This window comes from Gossypium arboreum, chromosome 3, assembly GCF_025698485.1.
Source record: "Gossypium arboreum isolate Shixiya-1 chromosome 3, ASM2569848v2, whole genome shotgun sequence".
Taxonomy (NCBI): Eukaryota; Viridiplantae; Streptophyta; class Magnoliopsida; order Malvales; family Malvaceae; genus Gossypium; species Gossypium arboreum.
The window spans coordinates 52,570,455-52,584,359 of NC_069072.1; the positions used below are offsets into that span (position 1 = coordinate 52,570,455).

The following is a 13,905-nucleotide window of genomic DNA, read 5'->3' on the forward strand; positions in this document are numbered from 1 at the left end:
TTTACGGAAAAGCTTTTACAGGTTACCAAACAGACCCTAAGTATTATTGTAGGGTTGGACAATAATAATGCATTGAGACTGTGTAGTTGATTGATGAAAGAAATGTCGTCATTGACATATGGATGTCAAAATAAATACATAAGTATATGTTAGAGAACAACATACTAGGATGACCCGCCATGAGTATGCTTCTTGGAATATTATGTAATATTCATAAACATTACCCATAGTGATAACTATGTCAAATCACAAAAAGGGTAAAAGGATATGATACATGAAAAGTTTACCACAAAAAGGTTATGTCGAATCATAACTTCTTGTAATCTGGGTAGCAATGATGCATTACTAGAGGCCACTTATTACTTGTAATGTTATAAATGTTCTAGTATTACTACAAACGTTATAAGAACCTACATGGTCACATCCTATGGTTAAAGTGAACACACTTCACTCTAACAGAACGTTGTATACTTTCTACATTCAACTATGGAGGATTCTTATTCTTGGCGAATAAGTATCACATGACAAATAGTATCGCTTGACTGACTGCATCACCTGGTGAATAGTACCTCCTGTTGAATAAAGTTACTTGGCAGATATGATTCGCAACTTCTTTCCAGAGTTAATATTTATGGAAGTTAGTATTCTTTTGGGAAGAATATAATTTCAATATCTTCTATGATTTTCTCTAAAAAGTAAAACGGAATTATTTCATATTTAATATACATGATATTATTAAAAGGAATACAATCCCGGATTATGTAAGGGGGAGTAAGAAAATGAAACTAGGTCTAGTAGCCAAAAGTTTGGATGCACATTGAAAAGTTCAAAAGAGTTTTCTGTTTGTGATTGACTGGGTGGACTATATAGAGGCCGAAACACTTTGTTGTGGCTAGAATTGACATCGTGCAAAGGATTTCAACAAACAACATTATTCATCATTTTTAGTTTTAAAAGGAATATCTTCAAACCTATTTCAATCCGATTCGTTTCTCATACATGGATCTGTGGTTGATAATTGCCGAAATAAATTTTCAACTATGCTACAGGGGGTACCAGTGATCCAACACTCTATCACTCATGGCTCAAGTTTTAGAAATCATGTCTATCAAACATGGTCTTTGGGGTGAGGCTTTTAAGGATATGGGTAGACATTATAACAACAAGTTGGTAAATATAGAAAAGGGAGTGAAGATTGGTGAAGATACCTTAGCCAAATTATGCTAGAAATATCTAGTGTAACACCCTTTACTCGTATTCGATGTTGAAACAGGGTACGAGGCATTACCGAACTTACCTTAGCCAAATTATGCTAGAAATATCTAGTGTAACACCCTTTACTCATATTCGATGTCGAAACAGGGTATGAGGCATTACCAAACTTAAACTCAAACAAACATTCAAAACTGAGACATGAATTTCCACTCAAATTTAAAACTTTTCAAAATATTCATATCGTCCCTAATATAGGCTTACAAGGCCTAAAACATAACTTGGGAGTGGTTCGGGACTAAACCGAGAACTTTAGAAAACTTCCCAACACTTAAAAAAAATTTCATCAAAACAGGGGTCACACGCCCGTGTGGGCAAGCTGTGTGGTAACACACGCTCGTGTCCTTAACCCGTGTAACTCTCTGTTTATGATGTCATCAATATATAAAAGTCACATGTCCAAATCATACGGCCAAGTCACACGCCCATGTGCTTAGGCAGTGTGGGAGATTTAATTTTCATAATTTTTCATAAAGTTGGTGCAGACTTTACACGCCCTGGGTACACGCCCATATCCCTAGGTCGTGTCCTTCACACGATTGAGACACACGGTGGTGTCTCTACCCGTGTGGCCAATTTGAAGCTAAAAATTCAAGATGCAGGGGACATACGGCTAGATCACACACCCATAGGGCAAGCCGTGTGTCACACACGGCCTAGACACACGCCCGTGTGTCTACCCATGTGGACAAAAATAAGGCTATTTACTAAGCCATTTTGCCACCCTTACTTGCACCAACTTACACAACAACAAGCAACACAAATCCAAGTATATTCATACAACCAATTCAACCACAAACAAGATGTTAATGTATCATTTACATGCAACCATCTACCACATACAAACATCACCTACTTATCAACTCAATCCATGCAAATTCACACATCCATGAAAACATCATCATATGCATATATATACTTAAGCCAATATTAGCCAATTTAAATGGCCATTTACAAAATGAATTATTAAATAACATAAGCCAACACTTTTAGCCAAATCAACTATGACACATGACAAAATGACCAAGTCCCTATACATGCAATAACTCAAAAATAATGTAATCCTAAGTACCCAAAATGATAATTTGATAGTGTGAATGGTTCTCCGACCGTCTTCGATCCCCGAGCTAGCTTGGTGACACTATAAGACAAGGGAAAAAGAAAGGGGGAAAGCTTTAAAGCTTAGTAAGTTCCTATGCAAATAATAGGCATTATAAACACACTTTAACATATATTTAACATGAAGTAAATTAACATAAATGTCATTGTGAATTCATAATCAAGCTTAGCATAGATGTATTTAAAATCTTAACATCATAACTTACTCGATCAAACCAATTCAAGGTTTCATCACATATCGAACTCATTAAGCTTGAGTTTTGTGTACATACCTGCATCAACTTGCAACTTACCATAATCTTTTACCACATACCATAGTCTTTCTGAACTTTAACATTGTCGTTAAGTGTCCCGTTGAGCCAATTGGAATACTAAAGGATACTCAGGATATCTCACACACATTGTACCATACCAATGCCATATCCTAGATATGGTCTTACATGGGATCTCATATCGATGCCAATAGCCCAGCTATGGTCTTACACGAAGTCTCATATCGATGCCATATCCCATATATGGTCTTACACGTAATCTCAACTAACCCTAATTGCATGACATTTGTATCCTAACTATTCCTAACGTTCAATCGGGACTTTCTCGCTTGTCGAACTTTGTCGAATTCATTCAAAGAGTAAATCACAATTCATACAATAACAACACAATTGAAGCATGAATAATAATGTATTATTTACATATGAACTTACCTTGGTACGAAAATAGGAGAAATGGATTTAATCGTCAAATACCTTATTTTTTCCCCGATCAAGGTCCGAACCTCGTTTTTCTTGATCTATAATAGTAAATTTAGCTTATTTAATATTCATATTACTCAAATTATTCCAAACATTATATTATGGAAAAATTACCTTTTTGCCCCTAAAATTTCACATTTTTACAAATTAGTCCTTTGGCTTGTAAAATGAAATGCACTCAATTTCTTTGTTACCCAAGCCTAGCCGAACCATAAACATGCTCATATCAGCCTACATTTTTCATCAAATCAGATTTTTACTACCCATTTTATAACTTTTTACAAATAGGTCCTTTTTAGGTATTTTCATGAAAAATCACTTAGTAAAAGTTGTTTATCACACCTTATGAGTTTTACCAGACTTACAAAGCAAGCAAACATACAATTCCGAGTCATACATTTTCACCCAAATTAAAACTATTAGCATTCAATCATAAAATCCCTAATACGAGCCTAGGAGGTTTGAAACATGCTTTGGAAGTGGTTTAGGACTAAATGAGCACTTAGGAAATTTTTACAAAACTTAGAAAATTTTTGCTATGAACAGGGGTCACACGCTCGTGTGGTCTGGGACACGCCTGTGTGGGCAGGCTATGTGGTCACACATGGCCGTGTCCCTTGTAACACCCCTAACCCTTATCCATCATCGGAGTAGGGTTACGAGGTATTACCAATCAATTCACAACATTTTAACATACATAACTCATACATAAAGCATTCATTCTCACAAACCATTCAACATAATCACATTGTCCCTTATAAGGGCTACGAGGCCTAAAACATGCTTTAAAAGTAGTTCGGGACTAAACTGATAACATATGAAAATTTTAAAAACTTAGAAAAATTTCAACCATACAGGGGTCACACGCTCGTGTGAATAGGCCATGTGACTAGCCTCACAGGGCTCCAGACACGCCCATGTCTTAGGCCGTGTTGAAACAGGGCATACATACTAATTTGAGTCACATGGCCAACCATATGCCCGCGTGTCTAGCCCGTGTGCCCTTTGAAGAGGCTACACATGCCCGTGTGCAAGGCCATGCCAATTAGGGAGTATACTAACTTGTACCACACGGCCAGTCACACGCCTGTGTGTGAGACTGTGTGGAGCGTATTGACTTCAATTCGATTTCATTACCAGGGGACACATGACCGTGTGACATGACTGTGTGTCACACACGGCTGAGACACACACTCGTGTCTCTATCCATGTGGACAAAAATTGGCCATTTGCAAGGCCAATTTGCAACCAATATTCATGCTCACCTAAACAACCAAAATGGTACAATTTCATCATACAATTAGATAGCCAAAATCATCAACCAAATGCACAATTCATACTATTATAATTTCATCTATTCAAAATTTCAAATCACTACCATTTACTTAATCAAATACATGCCAAAACAATATCAATATATATAGTTCATTTACCATAATTCACACACACACAAGTTCCTTATAAATAACCAACACAACACCTAAAATCGTATCACATCAAGGCATTTCTTAAGCATTTATACTCCACAAATCAATTAACCATTTGAGCAACTATAATACCATAACCACATTCATACCAAACATACCAAAATAAGCCATCACTCATGGCTATAAATACAAACCAAAATATATACAATTTATAAGCCAAATCTCATTACCATAATCACAACCAAAATACCACATCTAGCCTATACATGCCATATGCCAAATATGTATAATCCAAAAGTACCAACTTAGATGTTTGATATTGTGATGATGTTCCTGACGACTCCCGAATTTGAGCTAGCCTTGATTTACTATAAAACATAGAAAAATAACACAAAGTAAGCTTCATAGCTTAGTAAGCTCGTATGATATAAACTTAACTAATCACAAATACAACATTAATCAGTCTAAACATATTATCATGTAATTTAATATTGCTAACAAACCTTTCAACTGCTTATTCATAAGCTTATATACAAACTTTGTAACTTCTTCAATTTTAAGCTCAAAATATACATGTTCATACCTATACCAATCCATAACAAGTTCATACATACAAGGAATGCCGTTGGATACTCAATGTCTCGCACACTAAGTGTCATTCTCAATGTCTCATACACTAAGTGCCGTACATAGCCGAAGCTATCTCAAATCGTACACTAAGTGCCATATATAGCCGAAGCTATGTCGAATCGCACACTAAGTTCCATATATAGCCGAAACTATGTCGAATTGCACGCTAAGTGCCATATATAGCCGAAGCTATGTTGTGTCGCACACTAAGTGCCACAAATAACCGATTTGACGTGAAACATATCTGTAGCCCCGTATATGCAATTTATGTAATATAAAGGAACTAAAGCATAATTATTACAATGCTTAATACATATGAACTTTCCTTGGATGTAAAAATAGTGATTCGAGTCGGTTAGTCGATAACTTTATCTTTTCCCCGATCCAAGTCCATATTTCACTTTTCTTGATCTAAATATATTCAAAATTAACTTATTTAATCATTTATTCATTCAATTTAGTCCAAAACATACATTTAGGCCTATTTACATAATTACCCCTAAACTTTCACACTTTTAACAATTTAGTCCTTATTTCACAAAACACAAAATTCACATAATTCAACAAAACCCATGCTTGGCCGAATTATATATGAGTCCCTAGTAGCCCAAAATTTTCATTTATTTCACATTTCAACCACTCAAGTTGCACATTTCACAATTTAATCCCTATTATGTATTTTCATCAAAAATCTCTTAACAAAACATGTAAAACTATCATCAAGCTTTCATATTTCAACGTTAAACATCAAAGAACTCATAGATTCAACAATGGAAACTCTCAAAATCATTAATAGTTTCAAAATCTAGGGTATGGGCTAGCCAGAATATGAAGCAACGATCTCAAAAAAATAGAAACCATTAAAAACAGGACAAAAACAGACTTACGATTGAGCTAGGAAGCTTGGCCGAATGAAAAGGAATGAAAATTGATTCTCAAAATCTAGAATCAGTTGAAGATGAAGACTAAAAATGATGATACATATTTTTATTTCATTCATTTAATCTTTAATAACTAATTTACTAATATAACCTTTAAAAATCTTAATAATTTCCATAAAACAAAGCTCATAATTGTCCACTAACTCACTAATGGTCTAATTACCTCTTAAGGACCTCCACTTTAAACTTCTATAGCCATTAGATACCTTTAGCGAATAAAACAACACTTTTGCACTTTACGCGATTTAGTCCTTTTTCTCAAATTGAGTAATTAAAAGATAAAATTTCTTAATGAAATTTTCACACCAACATGATAACATATTGTAAACATTAAAATAATAATAAAATAATTACTTTGACCTTGGATTTTTGGTCCCAAAACCAACGCTCTGATTTGACACAAAACGGCTGTTACATCCCTAACCCGTGTAACTCTTTGTTTTACAATTGATGAAAAAATTGATGTCACATGGCCAAGTCACATGCCTGTGTGCCAGGCTGTGTGGTAAATTATATTTTTATAAAATAGGTGCGGCCTTCACACGGTCGGGACACATGCCCGTGCCTGAGGCTGTGTCCCCCACACGACTGAGACACACACTCGTGTCTCTGCCCGTGTGCTCAATTTTGAGCATTCTGCATCTAAAAATTATGGTGTAGGGGACACACGGCCAGAAAACATGCCCATGAGGTAGACCGTGTGTCACACATGGCCTAGACACACACCTGTGTGTCTATCCGTGAGGACAAAATAAAGGCTATCTACCAGGCCATTTGTCACCCTCATTTACACCTACACACACAAGTTCAATGGCATAATCCATGGCATGTTTAAGCAACCAAAACATCCATAATCGAGGCTAAATCATATCATTCATTACCAACACTTATCATATTTACTATTGTGTAATTTACCAAATCAATTCATACCAAACTCACATTCACAAGTATCAACATGAATACTTTCATCATTCATAATTCTCATTAGATTTCCTAGCACACCAATGGACCCATCTCGTCCATTTCACAACAAGTCATTTAACCATAATAAACACATAGCAACCCATTACAAAGCAAAAAAACAAGAAGGCATTAACACATATACTTATACAAATGGGCTTACAATCATTTTAGCCAAAATAAGCCAATTACGTGGCTAAATACCAAATCACCTTAATATAAGCCAATACATTTGGCCAATTCAAATGACACATATAAAAAAATTACCAAGTCCCTATACATGCCATACTCTTAAAATGTTTTAAAATAATCGGTACCCAAACTACAGTTTGATAGTGTGATGTGACTTCTGACGATCTCCAATCTTGAGCTAGCTTGGTGACACTATAAAACATTGAAAATAAAATGGAGTAAACTATATAGCTTAGCAAGCTCGTATGAAGAAATAAGCATCCTTACCATACATTAATTATGCAAGTAATACAACATAAGATAACATAATTTACCATAATCTCTTGATCATAATTCACTTCCACCACAACTTACCTTGAAATCGTTATTTCACAATTTTATAATCATAAGCTTCGAGTACATACTTGTATCATCTCGTAACAAATTTACACTTATTCTCATCTTTGACATACCCGTGAACCACTCGGAATAATAATGTTTGATACTTGGGAATCTTGCACACTAAGTGCAACATATGTAGCCAATGCTACATCAATCTCATATCGCATATTTGCTCGCTCTCGAGCTAATCAATGGGCATACTCACACAAGCTGTCAGTCAAGACGTAGCTACACGGTGTTGCTCACACAAGCTGCCAAGTAATTGCAACATATGCCGATATCCTTAGCCACCGGTAGGACATACGAGACCAGCACCCGGATCACATAGTCTCATAACACATGGTAACCCTAGTGACATGTCACTTGTATCCTAATCTATTCATAAGGTTCAAGCGAGATTTCTTGCTTATCGAACCATTGTCGAACCCTTCTGCACAATCAATCATACAGTTCATGCAACATTAAAGCATTTAAATACAATTATATTAAAGCTTATTTATCATACGAACTTACTTCAGTTACAAAAATGACTATTATTTGATTTAGTCCACAGCCTTATTCTTTCCCCGATCTAAACTCGAACTTCATTTTTCTTGATCTATAATATCAAATTTAACTTACTTAATCAGCACATTATTCAATTTAGGCCAAAAACACACTATGGAAAAAAATTACATTTTTGCCCCTAAACTTTTTAGCATTTTACATTTTAGTCTTTGAGCTCTTAAAATGAATTTCTTTCAATTTCCTTACAACCAACTTTAGCCAAACCTTTTTCATGCTTATGACAGCCCACATTTTTAATTTATTCACATTTGTCTACCCATTTTATAGACTTTTACAAATAAGCCCCTATTTGTCATTTTTACCGAAAATCACTTTACAAAAGTGTTTTAACAAACAAAAAAACATGCATTTTCTACCATCAAACATCAAAATACATACATGTTCAATATGGGTAAAATTTTAAACTTCACCTTTCTTTCCAATTAGTCCTTGAAATAGGTAAATCAAGTTGCAATGATATCAAAAATATAAAAATTGTTAAAAACGGGACAATGATGGACTTACAATCGAGCTTGGAAGTTGGCCAAAGCCTAACTATGGCTTCTCTTTGTAAAATTAGGCTAGGGGACTAAATTGAAGAAGATGGACACTTTTATTTGTTAATTTTTGTCTTATTTACCAAATGACTAAAATGCCATTAATGAAAAACTTCAAAATTTTGCCTAACCATGTCTATTTTTGTCCATAGTAAAATTTAATGGTCTAATTACCATTTAAGGACCTATAATTTAAAGATTCATAGCAATTAGACACTTTTAACATAAAGAACTTAAGTTTTTCACCTATTGCAATTTAGTCCTTGTAGCATAATTAAGCACTCAAACGATAAAATTTCTTAACGAAATTTTCACACAATTATTCTATCATGTTGTAGACCTTAAAATAATAACAAAATAAATATTTCTACTTCAAATTTGTGGTCTCGAAACCACTATTTCAATTTGACCCAAAAATGGGCTCTTACAACTCTCCCCCTTTAGGGATTTTCATCCCTGAAAATCTTTGGTACTGTTTTCTCATAGCTTCCTCAGGTTCCCACGTAGCCTCTTTGACCTCGTGCCTTTGCCGCAATACTTTCACTAGAGCAATGCTTTTATTTGTCAACTGTGACAGCCCAAAATTGACCCAGTCGGGAAGTGGTTTCGGGACCGCTAAACCGAGTCACCGAAATGTTTGGACGTAATATTTATTGTCTAGAATATGTATATGTGAATGTGTGAAAATTTCAAGTTTCAATTTAGTAAATTTCATGTGAATTTAGTCAATAGGACTTGTGTGACACTTTTGAAATGTGATAGCCTAATCTATAAGGACCTAATAGTGCATGTAATCAAAAGGAAGGACTTGCATGTCAAATTTCCCCCCCTAATTGCTAGTGGCCGGCCATGATAAGGGAGTATGGGCAAAACATGTCATGAAACATGTTGTGTAAGTGTTTCATGTTGGAATAAATAAAATAAGGTGCATGGGTAATAAAAAAATGAAAAAAAAATGTGTGTGAAGGCTTCTCTCCCTCCCCATTGCCGTGAGTTGAAGAAAAGAAAAGAAAAAAAAATTGTTCATCCTTTCATTCTCTCTTGGCCGAAAATCCTAAGGAAGAAGGAGGGGGTTTTTGCTTCATGCTTGGTTTGGAAGAGGATTAGGAGGAGGTTTGGCCATACTTGTATCTAGATTAAGGTATGTTTGAGGTTGTGCCATGAGATTCATGCATGTTTTTAGTTGATAGCTTGATGCTTTTATTAGCCCATGGTTCAAATCTTTGTTATATCATGGGGATGGTATTTGGCCAAGGTGGATTTTGTGTTAATGCCATTGCATGTTAAATATGAAGCTTGCTAATGATACATGTGATGGTGGATTGATGGCTCTTGGACTTTCTTTTTAGCATTTTGAGTAAGACATTAAGTTCTTTGTTTAACCATGACCAAAATCGAAACGGTATGGTGTTGTGGTGTATTCGGCCATGGTATATCCATAAGTATGGTTTATGCATATTGCATGGTAGGTAAGATTTGAGCTTTGGATATATGTTTATATTTGGATAAGCAACTTTGAGATTCGGTTCTAGCATATATATATATAGATATACATGTTTGCACATGATGTATTGGTATGACATATATACCATCTCAAGGTATATATTTGCATATGATGATGTTTCGGTTATGAAATAAATGATTGATGCGTATTGAGTTACAATATGGAATGCGTTAGTTAGTAAAATGTATGCTGTTTTTGTGTGGTATTAAGTGTATAATTGGCCTCAACATGGACATGCATATTCGGCCACATGAGGAGAATTGGTGTGCATGCATTCGGTTAGAGGCAAGCATATTGATGCCTATTCTTGGCTTAGAAAATTCGGCTAAGGAGAGTACTAACTAATGTGTTGAGTTTGATTCATGATTTCCGTACATATGTGACTTTAATGTCTAATGAAAATATGTGGGCTAAGTACCTAGAATTCCTCTTTCGATGCTCAAATGATTAAATCAATTTATTTGTTAAATTAAGCTCAAGAGCAAAGGGGAGCTAAATCTGATAAAGGGAAGGAAAAAGTAGTCGAGTAGCCGTCGAAATCGCTCGACCACGTCCGAGGTAAGTCTTCGAGTAATGACCCTACTTGAATTATATTGAAATGATTTGTCATATTATGGCGAATAACCGAATGTGCGTAAGGACTACGTTGTAAAGTCAATTGAAATCATGCTCTTTATGTGTGGCTATTGAGCCGAAATTGGAAAGGTTTGATAAATGTTTTGTGTTTGAGCCTTAGTAACGAAAATGAAATATGGATGTGTCGTGCTTATTGATATATGTGTACATGAGCATTTGAATGATACCCGGGCTAAGTCCTGAAGGCATTTATGCTAGTGATCATATCCGGGCTAAGACCCGAAGGCATTCGTGCGAGTTGTTACATCTGGGCTAAGACCCAAAGGCATTCGTGCGAGTTGTTATATCCGGGCTAAGACCCGAAGGCATTTGTGCAAGTTACCAAATCCGGGTTAAGACCAAAGGCAATTGTGCTTGTGGATTATATCCGCTAAATTCAAGAAACTTCGGTTTGAAGGTGAGCGTTTTGGTGCTGTAATAAATTCAATTAATACGCTCGAAAAACCCATACGATAAGGTATGTTTACATGTGCATCGGAAAAGTCGATTCGTTTGATATAGTATTCGTTCAATCGACTAACGAACTTTCGGCTCTTAGATAGGTCGATACCTTGTGTGTGTATATATTAATGAAGTGTGAAGTAAGTATGATTATGAGAATGTGTATTACTAAAGTGATTCATTTAGCTGTGTGAATGTAATACTTTAGTCAAAGCTGATTTTATTACTTGAGACTTACTAAGCATTAAAATGCTTACCCGTTGCTTTGGCTCTCTGTTTTATAGATTTTGCTCGTTAGCTATCGGATTCGGGATCATCAAGTCAAGTCATCCACACTATCAAAGCCCTTTTGGTACTCTTTAGTTGAACTCTAGATATGGCATGTATAGGACTACCCTTTGTTGTTTTTCAAGTACTTTTGTGATGTATGTGTACGGCCATGCGAAAATGGCTCGTAGAAGTGGAGTATGGCATTAGACCATTTGTGTTTATGTATGTATATATGGTTTCATGATGTGACTATGGACTGGAATGGAAGTGTTGGGCAATGATCAGCCCTTGGAATGGTTAAATATGATCATAGGTAGACCTATGTATGACAAAACTCTAGTTGGTCCATGGAAACCACGAAATAGGTAAAGTTACCTTGAAAACAGATGCTGACAGCAGCAGTGGTGTGGATTTGAAAAATCACTAAAATTTGTAGGAATGGAATTAAATGGAGAATAAATTATGTAAATGATCCTTGATGAATCTACTTTCATATGGAAGAAACTAAATGGTCATATGAGTTGTATGTTAAGAGATATTTAGGTTTTCGTGAAACAGGACCAGAACAGTTTCTTGATTCCCTGTTCCGACTTTGGAAATTCATTTTAAATTAACCAGAGATAATTATGAGTCAGTCCATATATGTATAGATTCCTCTTTGAGTCTAGTTTCTATAGAAACAAACGACATCAGTATTTAATCCCTGTACAAGGAGATATTCAAGTTGTAACGCGCGAAGGTCAGTGTAGTCGACCCCTGTAACATAGGAGACTTTAACTAATAAACTGTACTAATTGGACTGACCAAAAATTCTAGAAAAAATATAGTAGATGGAAATATGAGTCTAATTTCAGGGAAAAGTTACGAAACTGATTTTCGAGCTTTGGAACTCAAGTTATGATTTTTAAGGTGACAGTGACGCAGTAACCAGCTCGTCTGGAAAATTTTAAATGGACTGTGAAATGATTAAGTCTGTGTGCACCTTGTGTTCGACTCCGGTAACGGACTCGGGTATGGGGTGTTACAATTTTATTGGTATCAGAGCTACGGTTTAGTCGATTCTAGGACTACCGTAATACGTTTGGGTCTAGCTATACATGCCATTATGTGATTAATTGATAGTGTGGTGATTTCTGACATTTGAATTTGTGTTTATTTATAGTAATGGATCCCGATCCCAACCGAGCGATAGCTGATGATGTGGAGAGTGTGGCGCTGCGCCGCACAAGGGATAGCGCCATGACTCTCAACCTATTGGTAGCAATCCGAATGATGAGGCTAGGCAAGCCTTTTATAGCGTGATGAATGATTGGTTCAACCAATACATTCGAACTAATACTACTGTTCCACAACCTCCATTCCCAACAAACACAAACCCGACCTACAATGCCTCCGTGAATCGACCAAATAAGGTCGAATAAGCCCCAGCTTGATGTAATCCGAAAACATGGGGCTACTGAATTTAAAGCTACGGATAGCGACGATGCCGAGCAAGATGAATTTTGGTTGGACAACACTATCCGCGTACTCGATGAGCTATCTTGTACACCCGATGAATGCCTAAAGTGTACTATCTCCTTGCTACGCGATTCTACCTACTATTGGTGGAGTACTCGACTTGTTGCCCCGAGAGCAAGTAACTTGGGAGTTTTTCCAAACTGAGTTTCGGAAAAAGTATATCAGTCAGAGATTTGTTGATCAAAAACGGAAGGAATTTCTTAAGCTTAAGCAAGGTTCTATGTCGGTTACTGATTACATGCGAAAATTTGTTAGACTTAGTAGATACGCTCGGGAATGTATTTCGTCCGAGGCTATCATGTGTAAACGCTTCGAGGATGGACTGAATGAAGATATAAAAATGTTTGTTGGCATTCTTGAAATACGAGAGTTCGTAGTACTTGTCGAGCGAGCTTGTAAAGCCGAAGAGCTTAGAAAAGAAAAACAAAAGTTGATGTGGGAACCGGGAGTTTCGTAAAATATCCTCGGAAAGTCTCTTCAACAGCATCGAAGAAATTTCGAGATGATGTGGGCGGTCTAGAGGCACTTCGGCCTTTTAGACGAGATCGTGATCGACCCCACATGGGTACACGAGGCACTTTGGCCGCCAGTGTTGGGAATGAACGTCGAGACGAATCGAGTGTCGACATTGTGGCAAATGGCATTCGAAGTTGTAGATTCCGTGACCGCTCTGTTACAAGTGTGGATCAGTTGACCACTTCATTAAAGATTGCCCGAGGTTGTCCGAATGAATGTAGATCGAGTGGGAAACCGGGCGCT

At 36.2% G+C, this 13,905-nt stretch overlaps 1 pseudogene; it reads right to left on the minus strand.

The window, feature by feature from the left end:
• The window catches only part of LOC108465246 (transcription initiation factor TFIID subunit 6-like), a 28,717-nt pseudogene that overhangs the window by 2,215 nt on the left and 12,597 nt on the right, over positions 1–13,905 (minus strand).